Source organism: Parasteatoda tepidariorum, chromosome 1 (assembly GCF_982258835.1).
Source record: "Parasteatoda tepidariorum strain Cologne lab strain chromosome 1, Ptep-v5.0, whole genome shotgun sequence".
Classification (NCBI taxonomy): Eukaryota; Metazoa; Arthropoda; class Arachnida; order Araneae; family Theridiidae; genus Parasteatoda; species Parasteatoda tepidariorum.
This window is the reverse complement of record NC_141755.1, coordinates 126,727,163-126,755,095: the sequence shown is the minus strand read 5'-3', so window position 1 is coordinate 126,755,095 and position 27,933 is coordinate 126,727,163. Positions and strand designations below refer to the sequence as shown.

The following is a 27,933-nucleotide window of genomic DNA, read 5'->3' as shown; positions in this document are numbered from 1 at the left end:
TTTTTTTTAAACTGCAACACAAATGGATAACTACTGCAACTATTAACATGAATTCTGATTTACAGTGTACAAAAAAAATGGACCACTCTGAATAATTTTTGATCTAATGATTGGATCTTCACTCTCTTGGTCTCAATATGAATGATTCGAGGGGGTCATTTCAAACATGCTAATTAATTTGTTCAAAGAATAATTCATTCAGTTTAAGTTACGAGATCAGACACAAAAACGTACTTTCTTTGAACGAACATATCGTCTGATTTGAAAAGGAAGTAGATCTTCCACAGATACAGCTCGAAAGCCCAAGAGAATAGCCGGTAAGAAGGCTGACCAATGGTCTTGTGGCATAACTATAACTACGTTTATTAAGCATCAATTCACTGTAAGACATATTAACTCGATTGAATCTTGAGGTACTTTCGATAGATGAAGGTTGACATTGTCGATTTCTGCTTTTCTCATATTTATGACCTGCTGACGTGCTATGAACAAGCTTATTTCGATGTATGGTACACATTAAAAAGTTGACTTTTTATTTGTGACTGAGTCATCGTCCTCCTCGCGCTGTTGCTTCTCAGTTTCTTTTACACACAACGTGATCCTGCACACTCTAGACCAGGGGTTTCCAACTGGCAGCCCGGGGGCCGCATACGGCGTGCGGGGCCTTTTTTTGTGGACCCTCGAACTAAAATATATTAGTTGTCATTTTTTACGGACAGTTTTCGTAAGAAATCTATGTGGGTTTAAAATACTATTCTTGTTAATAAAAAACTTATTTCTTCGTTTTTGTGAAATTTAACATACCAACGGTTATTTCTCAGGTTTTGCATCCAAGAAAATATTTATTCAAATACAATATAAATATTTATTCAATAATTGTGTATGTTGCTCTTTTTTATTTATTTATTTATTTATTTTTTGTACTTTGTGAATATAATTTAGCATGCGTGTATCAGAAATTTTCTTGAAGAAATTCTCCGATTTAACTTTTTGAAAGCACTCATTTAGGACCAAAATATTTACACACACATTTGTAAATTTTAAATGTAAATATCTATTCTCTGGTGGTTGCAGCAGACAAACCTCAATTTTTTCATTAAATATTTTGTGTGCTGCTATGTAAGTTTTAATACTAACCTTTTTAAAGTTTTATATCTCAACAATTAGATATCTGTTGCACATAAATTGTTTAATACATAGGTGCACATTAAAGTTATTGTAACCCGAATTTTTATTATTTATTTAATATTTTTAAAAATATTATTAATAACAATTAAATATTTTTAAAAATCTACTTCTCATTTTAATTTGTAATTCAATACTTTTGTTTTGTACAACTTGGTAAAAATCTGACAGTAATATTTAATATTCCATCAAACATAAAAGAGTCCTGTATAAAATTTTGACAAAGTTGCGGCCCGCCAAATGATTTTTGCTTTTAATTGTGGCCCCCCGTTTCATGTAAGTTGGAAACCTCTGCTCTAGACTGTTAATAGGAACACAGGAGAGACCACATACACTACCATGAACTTAATACAACTCTCACCACAAATGCTCAAAATCCAGTCCTAGCAGTATTCATTCATCGAATTGTATCCCTGATAAAAGTCTGGAGGCGGAGTAGAATGGCGTAACTATCATTACGATTATCAAACATCAATTCATTAGTATATAAGACCTGCTAACTCGATCCAATCTTGAGATACCTTTTGATAAATATAGTTGTCGATTTCTACTCTCCCCTCAGTCTTTATTGTAAGCCTTGAGAGCAGCTGTCGGTGCCATTGTTTTATCATTCCATTACTTTGAGGATGGTATGGTAAGGATCAACTCTTTTGATGCCCACGAGATGTGCTAGAGTTTTGAAGAGTCTACTCTCGAACTGGTGACTCGATCGTTATCACTGAAGGTGACCTAAACCGGGCAGTCCCGCAGATCGTAAAGATACGTTTCCCAGTAGAACACCGAACTCAAGCATCACCCGCTGCGTTCAGTAAGCTGGTGGGTGACCCATTTGACCTGCCTGCGTAGGGACCGAGGGTGTGCGGTATCGGTCCTCGTTAAACTGTTCTACCCTTAAGTGCTCTAGTTCGAGAGCAGGTCGTCGGGCTGCCAAAGCAGGAGAGCCATCAAATTTGTGATGGAATGTCTTCGGATCACCCTCAGAGAAGTTTTCCAGACAGTCGCCAATAGCTCATTGTGAAGCTCTAGTGAGAGGTAAATAAAGTACCTACCTACCAAAGCGAGCAATACAGGTTTTAAAGAAAGCCTCAGTTACCGTCTTTTCTGTAACCAGCCTTAGACTCAGGATGTTTATCACAGTTACCTTTTCTTCAAAACCTTTACTCATGCGCCGCGATGGTTCAGAGGATAGTGTTCGCCTTCCAATGAGGTGAACCGCGTTCGAATTACAGCCAGGGCTGGGTAATACGAACTCTGCATCCGGCTTGCACCGACCACGGGGCTGATGGATCATGAGTTAGAGTCCTCTTGTCGTCAGGCCAACAATAGAAGGTTCTCGCGGTCTTCCTCTCCGTGTGGCGTAAATGCGGATTAGCTCCGTCGAAAAGTACAAATTTCTCCCACTACTTGATCCAGGAGCTCTACTGGATTAGGTTCGAAATTACAGGGCTACGGAGTTGAACATTAGTTGTCGTAAACCCAAAATTGGGTCGGCTGTTCAACGACGGTTATAAAATAAAACTTTTTCTCGCCAACCTTGCGGAAGTAAAAATATTGATGAGAAACTGGTTAAAACTGGTGAGAGTGGCGAGTACATCAAAGGAATAAGTAAATAAATTAAGATACAATATTTTCTTCTGAGCTTAAGGGCAGAAAATGTAACTTTTAAATTATAAATTTTCATTATTCACATCATAATTTTGATAAAGTACTCAATGCAGTGTATAAAACAATTTGATGTTTAATTAGCATTAAATATACTTTTTCAGCAATAAATATATTTCATTATTTTATGCCCATTTAATTTTATCTATCTAATCCTATTTAATTCTATCTATTCCTGTGTTTGACAAATCTGTGTTACATTTGTGATAGATTGCAAACACAGAAGAAAATTTGGTTTGAGAATTAATATTTTTTATTCAAAAATTACAATTTTGTTTTCTCCCCATGCAGCATGAAAGGGCAAATAAACGTTAAAAATCCGTTCGTCCGTTATAAGGTTTTGGGCTTACGTTAAAATTACGTTAATTTCACGTGATGATTTTCACCATTTCTTCATTCGTTAAAACGTATACGATAAAATTACGTTAATTTCACGTGATGATTTTCACCATTTCTTCATTCGTTAAAACGCATACGTTAAAATTACGTTAATTTCACGTAATGATTTTCACCATTTCTTCATTCGTTAAAACGTATACGTTAAAATTACGTCAATTTAACGTTATCAATTTTCCCTTTAAATAATTCGTTAAAAATACGTACTTAAAATACGTTATTTTAACGTGTACATTTTATCCATTTTTTGACCATTTTTTAAAAACGTGTTATTAACGAAAAATTGACGTTTTGTTGCATAGTTATATTTACGTAAATTGTTTGGGATTATAAACGTAAATTTAGTGGTAAAAATGTTTCAAGCAAAAATGATGAACCTGTGAGAGCCCAAGAAAGATAATCTTTTACGTCTCACTTGAATTCGAATAAACTGAACATTGCAGATTTTCATTACAATTCATATTTAATTTTTAATACTTATAATTATTTCTGTTTTATTAAACTGGTTATAAATATTTGCTTGTTGATAATATTGAGTCGGCTCATTATCAGTAACTGACAAGGGAACTATGAGTTTTAATTCTTATATAACTAAACTATGATGAAAATTAAGAAATTTTCCAAAATACTGAATAAAGTAAAAATTTTCCACTACTTGACATGCAACGAACATAACGTAAAAACACATTACACTTAAATTTAAATTATCTCTGTCCAGAACAAGAGTCGTGGTGTAGTGGTTACAGCTTTCGCCTCAAGGGTACGGCGTCCTAGGTTCGAGCCTACTCTAGAGTGGGATGGTAATATGCGAATACTAATAATTATTATTATTCAAAGATCTTAATTTAAAAAATTTATTTTTTGTTATTATGTAAAAATTGATTCACTATTTTTTTATATTGCAATTATCGCTCGCCATACGAGTTTATAAAAAATAATTTATAATATACAATATTCTAATTATTATTTTCTACTTCAATCAACATGAAATAGAAACGATTATTTTTGGTTAATTTTGTTAACATTTATTTATTAATTTCTTACTTTGCAATAATCGCTTACCGTATATAAGTTTTTTCAAAATAATTGCTAAGAAATGTGTCTACTTTTAAATTCCATGTTCTTACTGCATGAAAGAGACATTTACTTTATTTTAAAATACTGATTTAATTTTTTTTTCCTTCCAAAAACTTCATAAATTGTAAAAATAGAATTAAAGTATTTTGAAAAATTTATCAATCTTGATTCTTTAATGTATATAATATTTATTAATGAAAAAAAAAATACATATCAAATAACAGGTAAAAAGATAATTCTCATAATTAGTTTTCGTAATAAAATTTAGTGTGGGAAGTTTTAAAATATTGGTTGTTATTAAAAGACGTTTTTACACACAACAACGTTTTTACAAATTTATTAAATTTTGCTTTGAATCTTGAATTTTATAATCTGGAAATTGCTTAATTATAAAATCTTAATTGCAATAAGTAAATTATTTATGAAAATCATATATAGTAAAAAATAATATAAATTTATAAAATATAAAAAATAATATAAAATAGCATAAAATATAAATAATAATTGTAAGTTTTGTTGTAATGTCAGAAAAATAATTTTTTTTATAAGAGCAAGTAATGATAATTCTTTATTTCTTTGCAAAATAATATTTATGAGTGAGTTTTTGTGTATGTGAAATTGAAGTACTTTTAAAAATAGTTAGAGCGTTAGTTCGGTTTATTTTTCCGAGCTGTCAGTTTTAGGCTTTCTTGCATTGAATAGTCAGTTTTTTTTTTTTTTTTTTTTTTTTTTTTTTTTTTATCATATCGGGCAATAATGTTACATAACAGGGAATTTTAGTAAAATTTACCTAGGGACACAATGCTTGGAAGGTTTTAAATAGTTAATGAAGTTAAATAAATTGTTTTTAATTATTTAGATCATATAAATAAAAAAGAAAAGGAATTAAGTAAGGAAAAGAGAAAGTTCCTCAAAAATTGAAGTTAAGACCTAAATTTTGCAATGCTAATACATAGATCCTAAAAAAAAAAAAAAAAAAAAAAAACCACCTTTAAGAAGAAAAAAAAGGTCCCGCAGTGGACTGATCGTTAAGACACGGTTCCCAACAGATCACCGAAGTCAAACATCACTGGCTGCGGTCAGTGTGCGGGTGCCACTTGGATCAGTCTGCGTAGGGACCGAGGGTGTGCGGTATTGGTCCTCGTTAAACTGTGCTACCGTAAAGTGCTCGACTTCGCGCGCACGTCGTCGGGCTACCGAAGCGGGGGTGCCATCCCCTCCGCAGAGGATCAAAATTGTGATGGCATGTCTTCGGATCATCCTCCGGGATGTTTCCCAGACCGTCGCCAATAGCCCATTGTGCAGCTCTAGTGCGACGTAAATTAACAACAACAGCAAGAAAAAAAAGAAGAGAGAAATTAAATATTTGTTTTTTTCATATTTTGACATCAGTGCGACAAATTTTTTTCTTTGTTTTTTGACCAAGATTTTTTCATTTAGGCTTAGTTCCCGGTTAATAGGGGTTTTAAGGGCCATTCTAGTCCTTGACGGGGGCGGTGCTCGATCCTCGACACTACCGAGTACATGCGATATATGTGCTATTAAAATCTGTGGAATCGAGAGGCCTGTGGTCGATCGCATTACTGTGCCAAATGTACAGGGATCTGGAGAAAATTTCCTACCCCTTCAGATTTAAGTCTAAATGGATGATAAGCCTAATGTACAGCTCTAGTGCGACGTAACTGAAACTCCTACCTTCATTAATTCGTTGACACATTATCTGTTTACACTGTGTTATCTGGGAATAAAATTTCAACAAAATCTTTTTAATGTATACATACATTGCTTTTAAAATGAAGACAAATATCAGCAAGCGAAAAAACAGATTCATAAGAATTTACTTTTTTTTTTTTTTTATCTAAAGCACTGAAGAGGGAAACGGAACGTTTAACGAAAATGGATCCTTCCAGCTGAAATTAAATATAAAATTTTTAATATATTATATGAAAATAACTTGATCCACTAGAAATGTTAACAACTTGACACCCTTTTTTACCCTTATTGTTATAATCAAGTCTTCAAATGCATGATATTACCTCTTTTTTTTTCTTTTCTCCAAATGAAATCGTGATTTAAAAGGTGCTTTTTATTTAAATGTGTATTTTTTTATGTAATAAATATTTTATGAATTTTTTCAAACTATTATTTTTAACACGGTCATCACCAACAACTAAAAATGATACCTAAATCGTGAGACCATGCCTTTATGCATGCCAATTAATGTATGTAAAATCTTCACCTACGCAGACGAGAAAAACAAAAAATAAGCACGCAATTTGAGAAATAACATGTAATCATGATATAATAATTAAAATTAACCAGAGATAAATAAATGTACATGTTGATCCCATATTATGTTAATCGATAAAACTTTTACATTGGTGGATGTAGTTAGATTAAATCTTTTTGATTTGATGGAAGACCTAACGTATAATGTATTCTACAATATCTTTCTTACTCTCATTTCGGATTAAATGGAAATCCTACAATTTATGGTTCATTGATCAGCCTATATGATGCACAAAAAAATCAATGTATATTGTTAGTTTTACAGTTTTAAAATATAACATAATTAATGTCTCATTTAGTTAAATTACTATAGTACGATCCTCTAATTCCTAACGATTGGATATGAAGTTCCTGGTTAGAGGAAGCAAAAAAGTGTAAAGTTTTAAAATAAATAATCACGTATTTTAAATAATCTTGTATGTCTTACGAATCAGTGATCTTAATTTATAATATTTATTCATGTTTATCTTTTAATAATAAATTATTGTTATAATAATTTTACATTTCCAGGGCATAAAACAGCAATTTTTATGAATTCATGAAAATTATAAAAAGCATTAAAATCGAGTTTTTTTATGTACAAGCTATTCAAATAATATTATACTAGTAAAAATAAAATACTATTATATCTCTGTAATGAAAATAACATTACATAACAATATAATTCCATTTTTCTTTAAGTCATCAGGTAAAATAGTAATAATTTTTAAAAAAAAGCTTGACAGTTTTATTTAACTTTTTTAAAAATATTATATGAAAGTTATTCTACAATGTAGCATTTTATTCCAGGTTTAATTAGAATAATAATAAGAAAAATAAGAAGAAAAATCAAAAATAGAGAAAAAATTGATTAACAATATAGATTCAAAAGTACTCTCCACATTGCTTTCAGTTATTTGAGTTTTTGTTTTACAAGTGGATTAAACGATACTAAGTTTCAACTTTTCACTCCTTTTCCGTGGGAGCAAGTTCTACACAAGGATTGCTACCCCTACACTAGCTACCCCTACATTTATTTACATTGTTGCACGCGTGTGTTTACATACGCCGAATTCAATGGTAAGTTCTTTTATTCCTTACTTTAATTATTACTATTTTAGAATGTTAATTCATTATAATGCTTCACTGTCAAAAAAAGTAAATAATTATTGTAGTTAATTCTGCTTGAAATAAACACAAATATTCTAAGCCTATCATTTACGAAGTTTAACAAACTATGACAAAACGTAACGATTTTGGAAAAAAGCAAGAGAATTTGTTGAATCTCATTTACTGTGCTTAATGTAAAGAGACGAAATACAGACCCGTTATATACGATTGTTATGCAGTTAAGATATTTTTAATAAAATCATGAATTTTTGGAAAGTTTTCTGATGGTACCTAAGCTTAATCAAGGAATATTAATCTGAAATACTGAGTTAAACTAGTTGCGATCTTATGTAAAAAAAAATTCTATTTTAAAGCTTTAATTATCAAAATTATTAAATTAATGCTGCATTATTTTATTCACCTGACAAATTTTGTTGCTATAATAAATAACAATTAACAAAAAGTAACAATTATAAGCATTATTCTGAAGATAATACTTAAATGTCATTAATCATGGTTGACTTTACACACCAAAATATGAGTAGAGGGGATATTTTCCTTCTGTGATTTGCTGCGCCTACTATTGTGGATTTCAAACTTGCATACATTTATAAAAGAAAACTTGTAGAGGTTTGCCAGGGGGTAGTGGCTACAAGATATACCCTGTTGAGTTTCTTCCCATGTATTGTTTTCAGTGTGATGATAGCCACTGGAAGTTACCAAGACCTGTTGATTATTTTGCCACAGGTGATGATAAACTAATTTTCCGGAGTGGAAAAGAATTTTAGCTAGATTCATAATGTAAATTTTTCTGTTTCACTAATTTTAGGGGATATTTCCATATATTAACCTGTCACACTAACTACAATAGCCAAGCTACCAAATAGATATAAACTTGAAATTTTTTTTGAAAAAAACATGAATGTTTGCCAAATGGTTACGAGTTATATCTTTCGAGTTGGTCCCTTTCTGTGATTTTTTAACTTTCTTTCAGTTTCTCCGATACCAGAAGTTGCCAAGACGTGCTGATTATTCTGCCATTGTTCCTTTTATAGAGATCTCCCCTGATTTTATGAATCAAATAAAAGGGGATGTTTCCCTATTTGAACTAGATTGTGCCAACTAAAAATGTTGAAACAAAAAAAATATATATATATTTTGTACTTTGCAAAAATTTTTAAAAGAAGTATGTAGAAGTTTTCCTGAGGGTTGCTTCAACTTATATTCTCTGAGTTACTCCCATTCTGAGATATTTTCTTAATTTTTCGTGGACCGCTGGAAGTTTATAAATATTTATCCATAGGTAACAACATAGAAATACTCATTAAACTTTTAATTCCCTATTAGGGTTACTTCTGTATTGTGAGCAGTTATGCCAACTGCTATCGTCCAGGCACCAAATAGATTTCTAACTGCTAACTTTTTAAAAGAATATGTAAAGGTGTGCGAAAGGTAGCTACGAGTTATACTCTTCAAGTTGATCTCCGTTCGTTAATTTTTTTTAGTTCCTCCTGGTTGCTGCGTGGAAGTTGCTTAGAAGATATAGTGATTATTCACCGGCAGATCATGATACGGGCATTTTTCTTACTGTTTTGCCTACTCAGTACGAGATGGCATTTTTATTAGCAAATGAGACGAGACAAGTGTTATGTGTGAAACAGTCCTATCATATTGTTATTAATTTGAGCTGTCTTATCTACTTACCTACTATTGTCTTATAAAGTATAAAAACTATTAGTTGTTGCATTTTTAAAAAAGTTGAGTAGTGGCATTTTCTTTTAACTTTACCTTTTTAAAGAACCAAGGGTTAAACATGCTTGATTGGTGTAAATTTTACAAGAGTCTATAGCAGATGGTTCTTCAACCAAAATGTCGTGGAAGTATCATCTTAACAAGCTATTGCAAGAGAAAATCTCACATGGACAAAATAGTTTTTTGACTATTTATTTTGCAACATGATATCTTTAAAAAGAAAAAAAAACACCCAGTTGAACATTTACTGGAAATTTTTCTTCTTATTTTTGAAACAGTTTTTGAAATTTATCAGCTAAAACGATATGGAAAATAATTGCAGTAATTTTCAATATTAAATTATCTTTAGAATTATTCTTATTCAAGCTTTTATTTAAATTTACATTGCTGTTTAAAACTTTTTTAATTCTTTTATAGTCACTGTATTCTAAAAATATGCCTAGGCAGAGGTCTGTCAAGGCCAAATTTACTACCGTTTAGCAGTACCTTCACAAATTCAACTTTAGAAAAAACATTAGTTTCACAAAATACTTTTTCTTATAATTTTATTTTTGTATTCCTTAAGAAACGATAAATCCATATTTTTGTGTTGATTTTTTAATGTAGTTTTTAATTTTTCACAAATTATGTCTAAATTTTCATAAAATAGGTACCTATCAGAAAAACCTAGATAGACCCTTGCTAGGTGAAAAAGTTCAATTGAAATTTTTATTGCTAAATTTTTCTTTTAAACAATTTTTGTCTTGGTTTTTACCTAGCTTTTTACATTTCTAAAAAACTTTGTTTTTATTAACTGTATGACACAGTAATTAAGAATGTTTCTATTGTCTTTATTCTTATCTGGAAAATATGATAATTAAGAATTAATGGAAAATATAATAATTAATTAATATGATATTAATATAATAATAAATTGGAAAGACTGAGATGTAAAGCTTTAAAATTTCATTTTGAGAATTAAAATAGATTTTTCTGTTTTTTTAGCATTTTTAAGATAACACAGCATTTTAATAACATATTTCTAATAGATTATATTTTAGTTAATGTTGCTTTATGGATACTGCTTTACAAAAAATATTATTATTAGCATGGAAGTTTTGTTGTAACAATTATGATAATTTTTTTTTCTCTTTCTATTTTACTTCATAACTTTATTAAGTATTTCTGGTTTAGTTTTTTGTTTTCCCTTTAGCCCATTCCACTAATATAGATAAGCATGGAGTAATTTCCAATAATAAATAAACTTATTTATTCGTAAAAAATATTTATTAATGAATTTTTTTTTTTAAAATATTGCTATAAAAATATATTCTGCATTTCACCATTTTTTTTAGCCAACATTCTGCCAAACCATTACTCCTTACTTCTCTAGTTCTGAATAATAAATGTGCCCGTATAAACAAAACAAAATATGTTTGAATTATTTCTATGTTTTTGAACGTATTAACTGAATGAATTTTCTTTTTCATAATCTATTGATGTACTTCTGAGGAAGATCTTTGAAAAGGATCTAGCTTTGAGAATGAACCTCCATCAAGTCTCATTTGAAGGTACCTGAATTAAGTATGTCTAAAGAAATAACTGTATTTGAATTGTTTCCTTTTTTCTTGTGCTTAAAAATGGGTAAAAAAATTCGTGAAATTATAAACATGATCAAATCAATTGTTAAAAATTATTTCAGATTACTTTTGCTGATATTAAAAAAAGTAATTAAACATTGTTTACATAGGCTGCCCATGCTTCAATAACAACAAATAAAAGTACTCAAAAATTTGTCTCTTAAAATGAATTATCATATATTGTAAATATATTTTCCATGTACTGTAGAATCCTAATTATTTCATGCACAATCATCAGCCTTTGCACTATTCAACTAATTTATAATAGAAGTTTCTGGTGTAAGTTTCATCGTTAGTATCAAGTAGAATGGTAAACTGTTACTGTTTTTACCACCACTATTTTTGCTGTTCCAATGTTTTATTTCACTGACACTTAAAAAAAAAAAGTGTTTTATCTGCATTAAATTAGTCTTTTTATTCATAGTCCTCCATAAGTTCAAACAAATTCTGAAACTTCTATTTTGCTTTTGAGAATTCTTCAGCGATTATGCAGATTGATGAATCCCTCTAAGGCTAAGGCTACTCAAACCAAACATTTGGCAAACATTAAAATGAATTATAAAATGAATAAACAACATCAATTAGAAATTCTCGGGGAATTAAGATTTATGCATATTGCTCAGTATTTCAAATCTCCGTGGCAGAATCGCAGCGAAACGGCGACATTGTTTTAAAATTTTACAGATCTCTTGCAGAAAGATTTTTCTTTTGAAAAGAAGAAAATATTACTTTTCTTTTTTACAGAAATATTTGAACATGCAATATTTGAATCATGCATTTAGATAATCAGTTTTTGACACGCTCAATTTTCACCGATATTATCATAAATCGACGTAATGTTTTGATAGTATTTTCGGCAGTTATTGATATTGATTTTCATTTAGTTCTTAACCATCTTGATATATTTAAACAATATGGAAAACTCGAATCGAGCATTTGAGTATCTATTTTTTAAGGCTATCTATTTATTTTTTTAAAAAATTCTATTGAATTTTTAGAAGTTATAGATGTTGATTTCTCCTTAAATTTTAAATCAGATATTTTTTATACGATATTATTTATTACAACCTAATTTCAAAGTGTAACACGCTTTTGAGGAGTCCAATTTACGTAATTACATCATATATTTTTTTGGGGGGGGGGGCAATTGCACGGATTTCATGATATTTAATATTTTTTTATTGTGATGATTATTTACAAAATGCGAAGAAGCTAATAAAGTGTGTGTCTTCCTACCAACAAAATGTGAGAATATCACCCATAATATTAAAAAAAAATTATTTCGTGTTAAATTAAGAAAATCATTATTATTATTTTTTGTTAACACAGCATATTTGCCATTTTAAATTAGCAACATATATGTTTGTTTGTATTAAAAGTATTTTGCAATTAGATCTTAGTGCTGGAGAGTTTAGTCGCAGATAGCTCAAAAACATTCTGCCACAAGATTTCAAATTATCCTTGTTTTAATTAAAATAAGCCAATTGTATATATGTTTATATATATATATATTTTTTTTTGTGTACATCTGCAGTTTTCTACAATTCCGCATATTAGAAATTGAACTTTCAATATTGTTAACTTTAATCAATGATTTTATATCTATGACTATACATATGATATTTTCTATTTATATGATATATCTGTCTATGATATTATCACTTTATTTTTATAAAGTTTTTTTTTTTCAATAACTTCTGCACTATATTATTATGCTTACATTAAATGAAAAAATTTTTGATTTCATACTGTTTGAAAACATCTTTTATTTAAATATCTTATTTTTCCAAGTGAATGTTTTTGTGTTTATTATTTGGTGTTGAAGTATTAATGATTAAAATGCTTTGAAACACGATTCATTGTGTATATCAAGGTTGCAAAAAATGCTTACTTTTCTCTAAAAGAGTTAGACTGACTAGTTTTCATTAATTTATTATATTTTCTTGCATTTTACTGTATACATTTAGCATACTTATGTTCCAACTTTTTATTTTAACAAAAACTATTAAGTAAAAATTACGTTAAATGTCTAATATTGCAGAAAACTTGTAAGTTAAGTAGTTCATGCAATGGAAATTATCACTACTACAAACTATATGAATTACAGTTTGACAAAAAAATATATATTTGTTTTCTCATCTTTAAATAAGTTAAAAAAAATTTTGATATATCTGCTCTATACTTGTTCAAAAAAATTTTTATTTTATTTTTTTGCAAGGGTGTGGAAAGTTGGTAATTTTGTTTTGCTCATATATATATATATGCAGCATTAAAAAAGATAATTTCTAATTAGTTCCAAGCATAAAATTATTATTTTTTGAAACAATTTTAAGTTTAAGGCTGTTCCTCCGAATTGTTTTTATAGTCCAAAATTGCTATACTGCATTACTCCAAACATTCTGTCATGTTGCTACAATTAACTAACACCATTGTGTTCCTTTCATTTAATCACATTTTTCGAAGAAATATTTATTAAAATATTTCTCCAAAAACTGTGTTTTGTGTGTGAAGTTTTTTTTTTTTTTGAAATTTTTTTATCCAGTCCTTTTTAAGTGGTTTAAACAAATAAAGTTTTTACTGCCCCCTAGCAACCTGATTGTAACACACTAGGGTCAAGGAACACAGAACCTATTTTTCCCACCCTTCCTATTTTTCCCACCATTACTAAGAATTCCGTTGTGGAAATGAATTTCTTAATCTCCAAACAGCTTTCTAATGTATTTTGGAGTAAAGTGTTACGTTTTAGCAGCGATTTTACAGAAATTAAAGAATTTTCAAAATAACCATTTTTTGTTTAAAAAAGCTTTAACAGAGGCAATTGTAAAATGTAATTCTTCACTTGAACTAAATAATATATAGTTTAACAAATTACTGAATTTGTTAAAATTACTCCTTTTGTATATTAAAGATACTGTTAGTGTTAAAAGGCATAGTATTTTTACTGTTTTTATAAATGAGAAATTAAAAATTACGTAACTGAAACTAATCGAATTATGTTTCTGAACTACAAAGTTCTTGCAAAATATTCTGAAGAGGAATGAAAATTGCAGCCAAGGAGCAATAAAAAAATGAAAAGAATGAGAGAGGAAAATAAAATTCTGATGATAAGTAAATAAACAGAAAGTATAGGGCAGCTTTTAGGAGTACTTTACCTGACAATGGGCACATGTCGTGGCAAGTACTGTGGTTATGAGAAAAAGTAATTTCAAATAGGAGTGTTTTGTGAATAGTTTTGTCTTGATTTTAGGTCAGCGTGGATAAACCAATTGACACCTTTATTCCTTCATTGTTCCCCTATTAGAAATGTGCTCTTACTTGTTACCAAAGCAGCCAACAGCACCAGACTAAAACTCTGGAGGAGTTCTCCTCAAAGCCACACGAAAAATAATTTTATGTTTTGTTTATAACTTACTGCTGGCTTCAATGTAAGATTTAGTTAGGATAAAAAAAAATTATGAAATATTCTAATTCAGATTTGTGCTGTATATGTATGTAATTTTGTTGTGTAATATGTGACTAAAATTTGTAAAATAGATTTTCTTATATCTAAGTATTTGGATGTACTCAATCGATATATACTTAGTAGAAATTCCATGAAAATAATAAACAGTTTTAATATTTTTTTAAAAATTTTTATTTAACTGTATTTTATCTAGTCAGTATTGCTTCGTTTTAGAAATCTACTGTTGGTTGTAACAATTTAATATTATTGTCCGGTATATTTTTTTTTTCATATGCTAAAATATTTATTTGTTTTCCAGGAACATTGCAGTGAAGAGGTGATAGTAACAGCGGGATGGAAGAAGTTATGAATGTTTCAGATCTGTGGCGATGTGTTATAATTGTAAATCTATATATTGTAAATATATTGTATGATAGTTGTAAAATAAATAAAACTTAATAAATCTTATTTGATTTAATGTTTTTTTCTGTATTTAAAATTATTTAGTTTACTGCTCTTCTGGATTAAAAATTTTAGTTTTACGAACATAAGACTTAGAAAAATTGTAATTTTAGTAAGTAAACAAATCAAATGGTAAATTTGGTTAATATTTTTTTTTTTTTTACTTCGTGTGTGTGTTAAAGTAAATTTTAGTCAAATTTTTCAAGCTAAAAATTAAAATATATGCATTTAAAAAAAAATAATGAACCCAAAAGCATTCTAGAAGAGTAGATAATTTCCAGCAAGCAATTTGGAAACATGGACTTCAGGACAGCAGTAGATTTCTTAATTATTAATTTAAACTAAAAAAAAAAATATTTTTTTTCCATATGGGTTTGGAAAATCATGTAAGTATTGAGTAATTTTTTCTTCTACCAATTCTTTATATTACAAACTTTTAGGAATGAAAAATGTAAAAAATGCCTGAGGGACATGAAACTTCATAAATAAACTAGTATGCTGCTGTGAAGAGGTAGAAAGATTTGCATTCCATATTCGTTGAGTTATAATTTGAATTTTAAAAATTTACAGAAAGTGTGAGATAAAAAACAAAAGCTTTTTCTAGGATTCTAAAAAAAAAACATGAATATCGGCTATTTTCCGTTATTTTAGTTTTAGTTCGAAAAGAATTAAAAGTTTTTTTTTAAATAAAAAGTAAATGCTATATTTTTTAGTGTAATTAGTGCAGCGTAAACATTAAAATACGGAATGGTTTCTTTCCTTCTTAGTTAAAAAAAAAAAAAACTTAAAATATGCTATTGTTAACAATTCGGTTAAAATTACGATAAATTGAAATTAATTTAGTTAAATTTTCGCGAAAAAATTTATCAATTCACCTAGCTCAAAATAAGCGTTAAAAATATTGATATATAAGCGTTAATAATGCGTAAATAAAGCTCAAAATAAGCGTTAATAATACGTAAATAGTATGGATAAAATACGTTTGTATTTTGGTTAAAATAACGTAAAATGTACGTTATTTTAATAAAAATAAGCGTTAAAAACACGTAAATATTCTTGGTGAAAATAACGAATTTATAGAACCAAAAATATACGTAAATAGTTTGGTGAAAAAAACGTAAAAAATACGTTAAAAATTGGTTATGAAATTCACCTTAGTCAAAATAACGGCAAAAATCCGTCATTTTTACGTTAAAAACAGCCCAAATATAAACGCTTTTTTACCTAATTCGAGACTACCACTCGAAACGGAAATAAAACGTTTTAAATAAACGTTTTTTTGCTCTAAACCTTGTGGCATTTTAACGTTATTTTCACGTAATTAATACTTATCTCTGCTGCATGGGTCATTTTGCGCTATAAGTTAACTGGTTAATACGTATACATACATAAGAACTTTTTTGAAATTCTTTCACGTAAAAGTTTGATCCTAAATGGTAAGTAGGAAAGGAAAATATTTAACATTTAGAAATATAAGTAGGGCCAGGATATCCTGGTTGTTAGGGCGTTGGGCAAATGTCCAAGTGTTCATGAGTTCGAGCACCGCAAGCAGAAGACTCCCCGTGTAGTAAATGGTGACTAATGCACGGTAAATCTGTCGGGTCACAAAGTCTTCTATGTTCCCAAAACAAATCATACCTCTGGAAGTGCTGAATTGGAGATTGATCGTTCTCTGGTTCAGGTCAAAATTACGACCTGTGGATGAATAAATGCGTCCACTCTGTAATTGGGGTGTGATGTGTGTGTGTGCGTATGTTTGGCCATAAATGGCGTCCCTGAAGCACAAGAAACGCACCTCTGCCTAAAATTCGCTTAGTTTCACCAAGTAGGCCTGTTGGTATTAGCCAGTAGCATTAGAAACAACAACAACAGAATTTTATGTTTTTTTACTGGCGATGCAAATAATACTTAAAACTTTATTTATTTTTGCTTTTCTTTTTTTTTATTTTTGATCCCTTCTGCCTGAAAAACTACAAAAAATAAATACTTATACATTTATAATGAATTTTCTTGTGTATAATATTGAGTTTATTCAGGGTAATAAACTAAACACGAATGTTGTAGTTTCAAATATTTTACTATTATTAGCTAAAATATGTTAGCAAAATGCATTTTGCAAAATAAAATTCACGCAAAAGTTTTTTTTAAGATAAATATAAAAATGCAATAGCAATTTTTTATCTGTGTTTATATCATAGATAGTTTAAAGAATTTAAAGTGCGACGTAAAAAAAGTACTACGTCTTGTAGAATTAAAATAAAGAACGATTTTTAAATTTTCCTTTTTTAAAATTTGAACATTGTTAAAATTGCAAATTTTGTTTTAAAATTTGCTGAATTATTCACAAAGAATATAATTATTGAAATTTCTTTTGTAAAATTTCTAAAATTATGGAAAGAATTTTTCCTGTTGAATAATTTTTTATACTTACATGATTGTTACTTACATGATTGTTACTGATATTGTTTAAATGGAATTTAAGCAACTATACGTTTAGTGTAAATCAATTCCAATAACTTAAAATAAATTGACATTTGATAGAAGAATTGACATTTAATAGAAAATATTTCCTTTACCAATCAATATTCGAAATGCACCGTAAAATTGGGTATTAGTGTATCACACTCGTTTCAAAAATGTTTTACCAATTCAGTTTAATACCAAAATAAATTGAATGAAGTAAAAGTATCGAAACAAATAATAATTTAACACAAATTTTAAAAAAAGCTTTTAAAAAAACCCACAAGCAATACTTCCTTATGGTTATTTTTTATACATATTCTACAAAATTTGTAATTTATTTTTATAATCGTCATTGTAAAGTGGACCCAATTTTGGGTTTACGACTACTAAAATTCAACTCCGTAGCCTTGTAATATTGAACCCAATCCAGAAGACAAGGGAACTCCTGGATCAAGTATTGGGAGAAATTTGCCTTCGTGAAAGACTTCTTGATGAAACTAACCCGCATTTGCGTTACATGGAGCGGAAAACCACGGAAGCCCTTGAACCCATTATCCATCCATCACTAAGGATATTTTCACGTCAGCACTGCTGTCGGTGCAAGCCGGGTGCGGAATTCAACCAGCCACTTCATTTGAGGGGGAACGCTCTATCCCCTGAACCACCTATCCCCTGCAGCATTTAATATTCACAGTTTTTTACATAAAAAGAAACCAATTTTGTATTTAAGCAACATTAAACCTAAATTGATTTTAACACGCGTATGTCTGACATTTTCTTAATTGATATTGGCAATTTAATAAGGAATAACGGAATCTTTATTTTAGACTTAATTATTGAATGATAATTCCAATTAATATTGGAAATATTTAACAGAAAATAGTTTATTTATTATATGATATATAACATGAATTAAATAACTGTATTTGCACCATAAATGGAGAAACACCAACTTCGAGCAAAAACATGATTTATTTTAATAAGGCATAGGATTGAAGTTAATCTAAAACGTCTAAAACAATGCTAATTTAATGGGATTTAAAAATCAACTTTGAATTAAATTCAAGTGACTAAAAATAAACTAACTTCAAGAGATACTTTAAAACTAATAAAGGAAACCCACCTGACCTCATAAATATTTATCATATAGCAGCGATTTCATTTCGTTCCTACATTTCATTTTAATGTATAAACCGTCGTTGAACAACCCACCCAATTTTATGAGTTTCCGACTAGTAATGTTCAACTCCTTAGCCTTGTAATTTTGAGCCCAATCCAGAAGACAAGGGAACTCCTGGATCGAGAATTGGGAGAAATTTGCCTTCGTGGAAGACTTTGCGTAACTATATTGTTGTTGTCGTAGCCATTAAAGCAAAGGGGGAGCGACTGTTCTTGTTTTCCAGTTTCATTATCTGTGGCCATGAATTCGACTTCTGCCACACCCGTTTACAGAGCGGACCTATTCATACATCCATTCATTCATCCACATACAGTAATTTTGACCATAGAACGTTCCAATCCAGTACCCTTGAAGCATAATTTGTTAAAGGAACTGAAGGACGACATATTTAACGTGCAATGGTCATCACATAACTATACAAATTCGTTGTTATACTAATCACTTAAAAGTAAAAAAAAATTGAATATATATTCTGAATTAATAAATAAATTTTTAATACTTAGTAATGTTTATGCATACAAAAAGTAGAATCTTTTTTTTTATAGAATAATATTGGAAATATTATGATTATAAAAAAATTATAATAATAAACCACTTTGTTCATATTTTTCACGTTATTATGAGTCACATCTGAGCTGATTTCTGTCACAATTTTGATACATTTAATGCAGTGTTAGAAGCTTAAAAAACTTTATTTAGATGGAGATTTCTCAGAAAGCGCCCAACAAATGATAAATGATTAGTTAAGTTAAAAGTAAATTGACTATCGCTGAAAAGAAAGACATAAATTTTTCTACTCTTGTTTTGTTCCAAAACGTTTAGACTAAGAGGAATTTCGGAGATGTAACAGTTTACTTTGGATGTTTCTGCATTTTACATTAATGGTTTACCATAGTAGGAATGGTGGGATTTGGCTCAGATTTATCTAGTAATAAAAAAGCTATGTATTTAAGTATAAAAAAAATGTATTTTGTATTGCTCCCACTATTTAACTAGGGACTCTGAAATTTAATCGAAATTCCTTCAAGCAGGAAAATTTAGAAATAATGATTTGTTCAAAAACATTTAGACTATGTGGAATTTCGGGAGTTTTCTTAATGAGTATATTTCTTAAAAAATATTACCTATTAACTTCAGAAAATAATCTTTTAATTGGATTCTTAAATACATATGTCTCTTTGTGTGACTCTGTCTTAAAATTAATAAGAGAAATCTATTTTAAGTTTTTATAAATATATATATGCGTAAGTCATTTTTTTTATTAATTTATTTTAAAATAATTAATAAATTTTGAGTTTTAAAGGAATTTATCCGTTAATTTACGGATAAATTCGTTTTATATTTATGTGCAAAAATGCGCAATATGCTTAACAAAATTATCGTGATTTATCGAATTATGCTAAGAAGTGAATCTGTATTAATGAGTCTTACATTTTTATTGTTCCCCTGTGAAATTATTAGGAGCAGTGTACTACTACCCCCATATTTTGGACGTCAAAAATCCAAATTTGCTTTGAAAAATACCTCTAAAGTTTTAAATACTAAGGACCCGTTCATTCCAAATTCTAGCGCAATCCTTATTTGCCTTAATTCGCTTTTAAATTTTTTTATCACTTTTAATCCTCTTAATTTTGTTTTTACTTTTCCTTAAAATTTCGTTTGGTCTACAATTATATTCAATTGATTTTTACCCATTTTCTGCCAAAGTTGTGCAAACGCACCGTTTTAATAAATATTTTTTATTATCAATACGACGTATATTTCTCACTAATTTTATTTTTTTGCTATTATCAAGGGTTCTTAAGAACCCCAAAAATTAATTGTAATTCAATTGGAGTGAACACTTTCTGTTGGGAAATTTTTAAACCATTAAAGTTTTTTTAAACATAAAATGGTTATTGACAAATGAAATTTTTTGAAAATGTCTAATTATTACTTTTGAGATTTATTATTATGATTTTATGATGGATTAAAGTTACAAGTCAGTAAGTAAAAAAAATAATAAAAAAAATAAATAAATAAAAAATTCGTAAGAAAACAAGTGTTCAACAAATGGTTTGCTCATTGATTTGGTGAATAGTGTCTATACGCACCATTTTATTTCTTAAATAAAATATAATTAAGATATCCTAATGAATGTAATGTAAGCATTCGACAGATTCCCTTAATTTTTAAACACAAGACTTTTTCAAACAATACGACTTATGCAGTTTTAAAAAAATTCTCAGGAACTATTCGATTGATTTCCCTAAATTTTGTATCTCGTCATTTTAAATAGCATTTTTTATAACGATGCTAAGAATGTTTACCTTGCAATTCATTCATTACATTTTACTCACAAATTACAATTTTATGTCATTTTGCATTATAAGTAAACTGATTTATTCATAAGAAATATCTATACTATCTATAAGAACTTTTTCGAAATTTTTCTCACAAAAAGGTTTGGTCCCAAATAGGAAATAGAAATATGCAAGATTTGGAATTTTAAGTAGGGCCTGGATAGCCTGGTAAATAATGCTTTGGGTCCATGTCCAAGAGGTCGTGAGTTCTATTACCGCCGGCCGAAGTAAATGGTGAGTGATGCATGTTAATTCTGTTGGGTCACAAAGTCTTCCATGTTCACAATCATACCTCTGGGGTAATAAATTAGAGATTGATTGTTTTCTAGTTCAGGTTAAAATTACGATCTGTGGATGAATAAGTGGATGTATGAATGTGTCCGCCCTGTAAATGGGCTGTGACGTGTGTGTCATTGAATTCACAGTTTTGGCCAGGGATGGCGTCACTGAAGCTTTTCTTCCTTACATTAGCTTAGTTACACTAAGCAGGCTTACTGGTATTGACAAGTGGCATTAGAATCATGTAGCAGCCATTATTTATCATATAGCATTATTTATCATGTAGCCATTATTTATGATTATTTATCATAGAGCAGGCATTTCAATTTCGTTTTTATACATATTATTTTTGTTATTGTCGTAGCCATTAAGGCACTGGGGGTGTGATTGCTCTTGTTTTCCAGTTTCGTCATCTATGGGCAAGAATTCGACAACTGCCACGCCCATACGTCACAACCACACGTCACACCCACTTATAGAGCGAACCCATTCATACATTCATCCATTCAATCATTCATCCACAGGCCGTAATCTTGACCTGAACCAGAGAACGATCAATCTCCAATCCAGTACCTCAGAGGCATAATTTGTTATCGGAACATGGAGGACTTTGTCACCCAACAGATTTAGCGTGCACTAGTCACCACATAACTATACTAATTCATTATTATACTAATTATTTAAAAGTAAATTTATGTAACGAAAAAATAGTTAATATATATTCTGATTTAATAAATGAAATTTTAATACTTAGTAATCTGTATGCATATAAAAGTGGAATTCGTATTCTTTTATTACAGAATAATATTGGAAGTATTATTGTTATAAAAATAATAATAAAGCACTTAGTTCATATATTTCTCGTTATTATAGGTCGTATCTGAGCCGATTTGTGTCGGAGTTTTGATTCATTTAATCCAGTGTTAGAAGTCCTTTATTTAAATAAAGCTGTTCTCAGAAAGCGCCCAAGAAAGCATAAGTGATTAGTTAACTAAAATATAAAGTGACTAGTGCTGAAAAGAAAGATACAAATTATTCTACTTTCGCTTTTAAAAGGTATTTTGGAATTCATATTTGCCCAGACAAAAATTGAATTATCTTAACCCCTTGTCCGAATCCAATTCGGGCAATTACTACACGTAGTTTGTGATGCCCAACTTCGGGCTGGAGAAAAATTAACGTTTCTATTTTGCGAAGCCCGAGCTGAGTTCGTTTCTACTTTAGGATAACTTAATTCACTATTTTCCTTATAGTCCTTCACTATTTTCCCATTAGTGGTCTTAGTTTTTTACCGATTACGACTTCAGTCGAGGGAGGGAAATGTCCGTGGGAGTTTTGGGATATACCATACTGTAATAGATTTTTAAAATTAAGGTATTTAAAATCAGATTGTTGTGTTTTTATATTATATTCAACTTCAAAATTTTGTTTCATTTGCTTTAATTGATTTGTTTAATTGTTTTGATTGAATAAGACTAGTGCTAACGTCTAATTGGCAACGTCTAGTAGTAACGAAGAATATATATATAAAGTTATTTTTATTAGTAATTTATTTAAAAATAATTAAATTTTAAGTTGTAAAGTGTACAAATCATGTTACATTATTTTAAAATAATTTTAAATGAAAAAAAAATTAAATGAAATCCGCGAAAAGCTTTTGAGAAATCCAATTTTTAAAAATGTTTAGTTGAATTTTATTTCCCGATAATTACTCGACTGATTGCATTTAAATTTTGTATTTTACCATTTCAAATTATATACTTTAAAATATGTAAAAATTTGCATACCTTGCAAATTTCAATATTTTTAAACTGCTTTTAATTAACATAATGAAAAATAATTAAATTTATTCTTTATGTGTACCTATTTTCGGATAAAACAGTTTTATATTTATGTGCAATATGTTTAAAATATTTTCGAGATTTAATGAATTATGCTAAGAAGTGAATTTATATTTATAAGTCTTAAATTTTGATCGCCCCCCCCAAGCCTGTTTCTGGACCTATTTTTGGTAAAAAAAGTTTTAAGTCCTAAGGACCAGCTCATTCCAAAGTCTAGTGCAATCCTTCTTAATTCACTTTTCAATTTTTTTAATCACTTTTAAACTTCTTAATTTTGTTTTTACTTTTATCTAACATTTCGTGTGGTCTACTTTCAGATTTACTTTATTTTAACCCATTTTTGACTAAAATTGCGCAAACGCACCATTTCAATGAATATTTTTTTATTAACATTGCGACGTGCATTCTTCACTAATTTTATTTTTCTGCTATTGCAAGGGTTCTTGAGAGAACCAAAAATTAATAGTAATTCAATTGAAGTAAACACTTTCCGTTGAGAAAAGTTTTTAAGCTTATTGAAGTTTTCTTTTAACTTAAAACGTTGAATGACAAATGAAAGTTTTTGAAAATGTATACTTATTCCTTTTGAGATTTATCATTATGTTTTTATGATGGATTAAAGTTGCAAGTCAGTAAATAAAATAAAAAAATTCATAAAAAAACAAGCGTTCAGCTAAATGGTTGGTTCATTGATTTGATGAATGGTGCCTATACGCCCTTTTCTATTTCTTAAAAAAAAATTCATGCATGAAATTTTTTTTGTGTCTTAACGAATGTAATGCAAGCATAGTTCAATGAAAATAACATCACATTTTATATCATTTCTATGCTTGGCCTAAAATAGGAGAATTGAATGTGGTGTTTGTGGTAGGATAAGAAGAAATGTCTCATTCATTTACAAGAAATCTTCATTTGTAAATAGTCACACAAGTAAACTCTTAATGCATACTTTTCAATTTATTTCGAAAGCAAATTGTCACAATTGGGGAAACATAATACTTTTTTGGCGATGCATTTTTTTTTATTGCTGCTTAAAAATTCTTCATAAATTTATATTATTTACTGAACGCTGAAATTATAAATATTTCAGTTTTTTTAATTTTGAAAGTATTGCCCAAATGGGGCTATGTAGTTACTTTACGTGCATTGTAATGGTATATCGGGCAAATGTATGCCAGGCAATGGCACTTGATCTTTAAAAATAAACATCATTGAAGGATATATTGAGCAAATGTCTGATCAAATCATTTAAGGAAATTTATTTTTAATTGTTTTAAGTAGAGGGGCACAACATACGACCTATACAGCCGTATGTATAGCCTGTGGCAGCAACCTAAACATAATTTTAAAAAATAGCAATTTTAAAAAATAAATCAAAAAAGTTCGGAAATTTTAAATTGCGCAATCAGCCTAGGATAGCCTGGTTGGTAGGGCACTGAGCCCATGTCAAAGAATTCATGGGTTTGATCGCAGCCGGTCGAAGACTCCCCGTGTAGTAAATGGTTACTGATGAACATTAAATCTGTCGAGTCACAAAATCCTTCTTGTTCCCATAACAAATCATACCTCTGGGTGTACTGATCCAGGAGTCTTCTGGATTGGTTCGAAATTAGGAGTTCAAGATTTGTAGTTCAAGATTAGTAGTCGTAAACCCAAAAAACTGGGTCAGATGTTCTACGACGGATTAAAAATAAAATAAAATTGCGCAATCAAGTTTTTGATGTACAAAATCTCAACCAATGCAGTTTCTCAATGGTTAATGCTATGGATTTACGCATAGTTTTGTAAATCCCAATATTTTAATGCGACATTATTATTGACGCTCTTCGTGTGTGGTGATTTCGTCGAAAATTCAATGACTTTTCGATAATTACTACCCATTTTCACGTAGTTTCTGAAATCGCCCTTTTTTTTATAATTAAATCGAAATATGTTTTATATGTCTTGAAAGTTATGAAACGCTTTATTTGAGCAAACTTCATCTTAAATTGAAATGACTTTTGATCATTTTTTCGGCAGTTATTGCTACGCATTTCAGCTTGGTCTTTTAAATCGCGATATTTTTAGCACGACATTATTATGAATTGCGAGTAACGATTCGCTTATTGAGCTAACCATTTTTTGAAGTAATTTATTCGTAACGATTTTATCGCAAATCAAATTATTTATGAATCGTTATTTTAGCAATTATAACTGCTACACACTTCAACAAGGTTTTGAAAGTCCTAATATTTTTTATGCGAATCGCGCACATTTCAATACATTACTTTTTGACGCTAGTTATGCCGATTTCATTAAAAAAAAAAGGGATTTAAATAGTTTTTTCGGTAGTTATAACTATTAAAATCTCTTTATATTTACGATGGGAAGTTACGCTTTTCCCCCACGGTTCGAAACGTCCTGATATCTTTATTACTATATTTTCACGGCATGCGAGTTTTGAATCGCGCATTAAATTAATCACTTATGTGCTCTGTGTCGATCTCAACGCAGATATAAGTATTTTTTCGAACGTTCATTTTTTGGCAGTCACTATTTAAAAAACACACATCGTAATTCGTATTCACGCGCTCTAAAAATTGCATTTCGTATTAACATTAACGAGATTTAAAAATCATCTATCGAGATTCGTATTCATGAGATTTCAAATCACAAATCGTGATTCATATTAAAAATTCATACGTTATTAATCTTCGAGCAATTTAAAAATCATACACCGCGATTTATATTCACGTGATTTGAAAACCACAAATCGCTATTCATTTCACACGTTTTAAAAATTATACATTGTGAGTCTTCTCGTAATTTGAAAATCACATATCTCGATTCGTATTCTCGCAATTTAAAAGTCTGGAAAGGAAGAGCCCCATAAGGGACAAATTCCCAAAATAATTAAGCTACATGTCCTAAATTTAATACTGACAACAGCTTCTGTATAAATGAATTTGGCATGTTCAAGGTTAAGGAGCAGTCTTTAAACAAAATCATTAAATTTTCATTTAATAACCCGAAATAGCTATCACATGATCAAGTAGATCAAACCATTACAATATATGAAAATTTTGCAAATTGTGGAATATGCCATTAAGAAAGTTTTTTTAACCATTTTACATCATTTATAATTATATGCTGAGTAATGATTTGTATATCATTAAATTTTAACTGTAAAAACATGTAATCAAGTAAGTATCATAAAGTAATGTAAATTTTAATTTATTGTTAATACATGTGGATTAATTGTTAATAGTGTTATGTTTAAAAAGTATGGGTCATAAAGAATTGTAAGCAAGTATCTTATAATTTTTTTATTTATTAAGGAAATAGTTCCTTCAAAATTAATGTTTTCTTTCTTTCCTTTCTCAGCCCTTTGCCCCTTTCTCAGCGAAAAATAAATCTTTCAAAGTTTAAGTATATTCCTTAATAAATGTTGAATCTTATTTTAAGCTGCAAGGATTTTAATTGTAATCATTTTTAACCTTATAAACTTTTTTTAAATCAAAGTATTTAATCTTCATTAATGTTAATAACTAGAATATTTATTTTTTTTTAAATTTAATTCACTGGACAAATTTTTTATGTTAAAATTAATGATTAAATGGACTTTATTATTATATAATGTGATTAAAACAAAGCTGAAGTTTCCCATTGCTTTTAATTATTTTAATTAATCTGAATTTTTTTCCTGATAAATTGATTCTGATTGTATTTTATTTTCTAAGTTATCAGTTTTGAAGTTTTTTATTTTAAACGTTTAAAAATATTTAATTTTATGCCAACGTAATACAAGGTTAACTGATAAAATGAATTTAGTGCCTTGAACAATGTTTATATAGTAATCACTACTTACAATTACTAAACATGTTTGTCTAAGTACTTTGACTTGCGGCCCTTCACTCAAAAAGGTTGTGCACCCTTACTAATATAATTTGAAGATGCTCATTTGTTATAAAATAAGTTGAGTGAGGATGTATTTTCGGCTAATTATTTATCAAACTTTTTTTATGCATTATTATTTAGTTAAAAGTAATGTAAACATTCCATCTTCGAATTATAACAAAGATTTTCAAGATTAAAAATTTCGTTTACTTCAAAAAACATATTAATAGAAAATAACAGTCGACATGATTCAAGCGCTCAGAACAGACACCCGTTTTCAAGACAAGCCGAGCGTGAATGAAAAGAAACATAAGTTTAAAATAAAACAAAAAGTTGTCCACGAAAAATGGAAAAAATAAAGGTGAGAAACAAAGCTAGAAAAAACCACAGTACCTGAGAGAGATAAAAGATCCACAGAACAAGAAAAACCGCAGTGACAGACAAATCAAGGAAAAATGCATTTCCACTCGTGGTGAGGATCTAATATCGTTGAGAGGGGAATAAGTATTTATTTGAATAAAATAAGATTCCAAGGCATCAAGATGAGCTTAGATTAAGCAAGATGAGCTTAGATTAAGCAAGATGAGCTTAGATTAGATTAAATATTTCAGTGATGGAAATAATTTCGACATCGTCGAAATTGAATTTATGCCCATAATTCTAGCAGTTTGCAGCAATGAATGATGTTTCAGGGGTCTGTTTAGAAGAAATTTGGGTCCGTTGGTACTTCGCAAAATATCTGTTCATAAAAACGTATCATTCACAAAATATTTTAACTTAAAAACGGACCCTTCACAAAATGATTTTTCTTTTAATCAGACCTTTCACAAATTTTTTATCTTCATTATTATTTGGCTAATCCGATAAACCCTTCCCAGGGCAGAAAACAAGAAAGATGGATGTAAACGTTGTCTTCGGCAGAGGATTCTTCCATTATTCGTCCGAAATGAATATTCTGCATTCAGCAGTATAGGCTAAA

General features: G+C 29.2%; 1 protein-coding gene and 1 long non-coding RNA gene across 9 annotated transcripts in view; both read left to right on the top strand.

Annotated features, from left to right (window-relative positions):
• Positions 1 to 27,933, top strand: part of LOC147816905 (cysteine--tRNA ligase, cytoplasmic-like) — a 113,691-nt gene that overhangs the window by 21,684 nt on the left and 64,074 nt on the right. The gene's annotated exons all lie outside the window — the stretch shown is intronic.
• On the top strand, positions 10,874 to 14,979 carry LOC147816906 (uncharacterized). The gene is made up of 2 exons (XR_015429488.1): positions 10,874 to 11,013; positions 14,831 to 14,979. It is a non-coding gene; the product is annotated as an uncharacterized LOC147816906 (long non-coding RNA).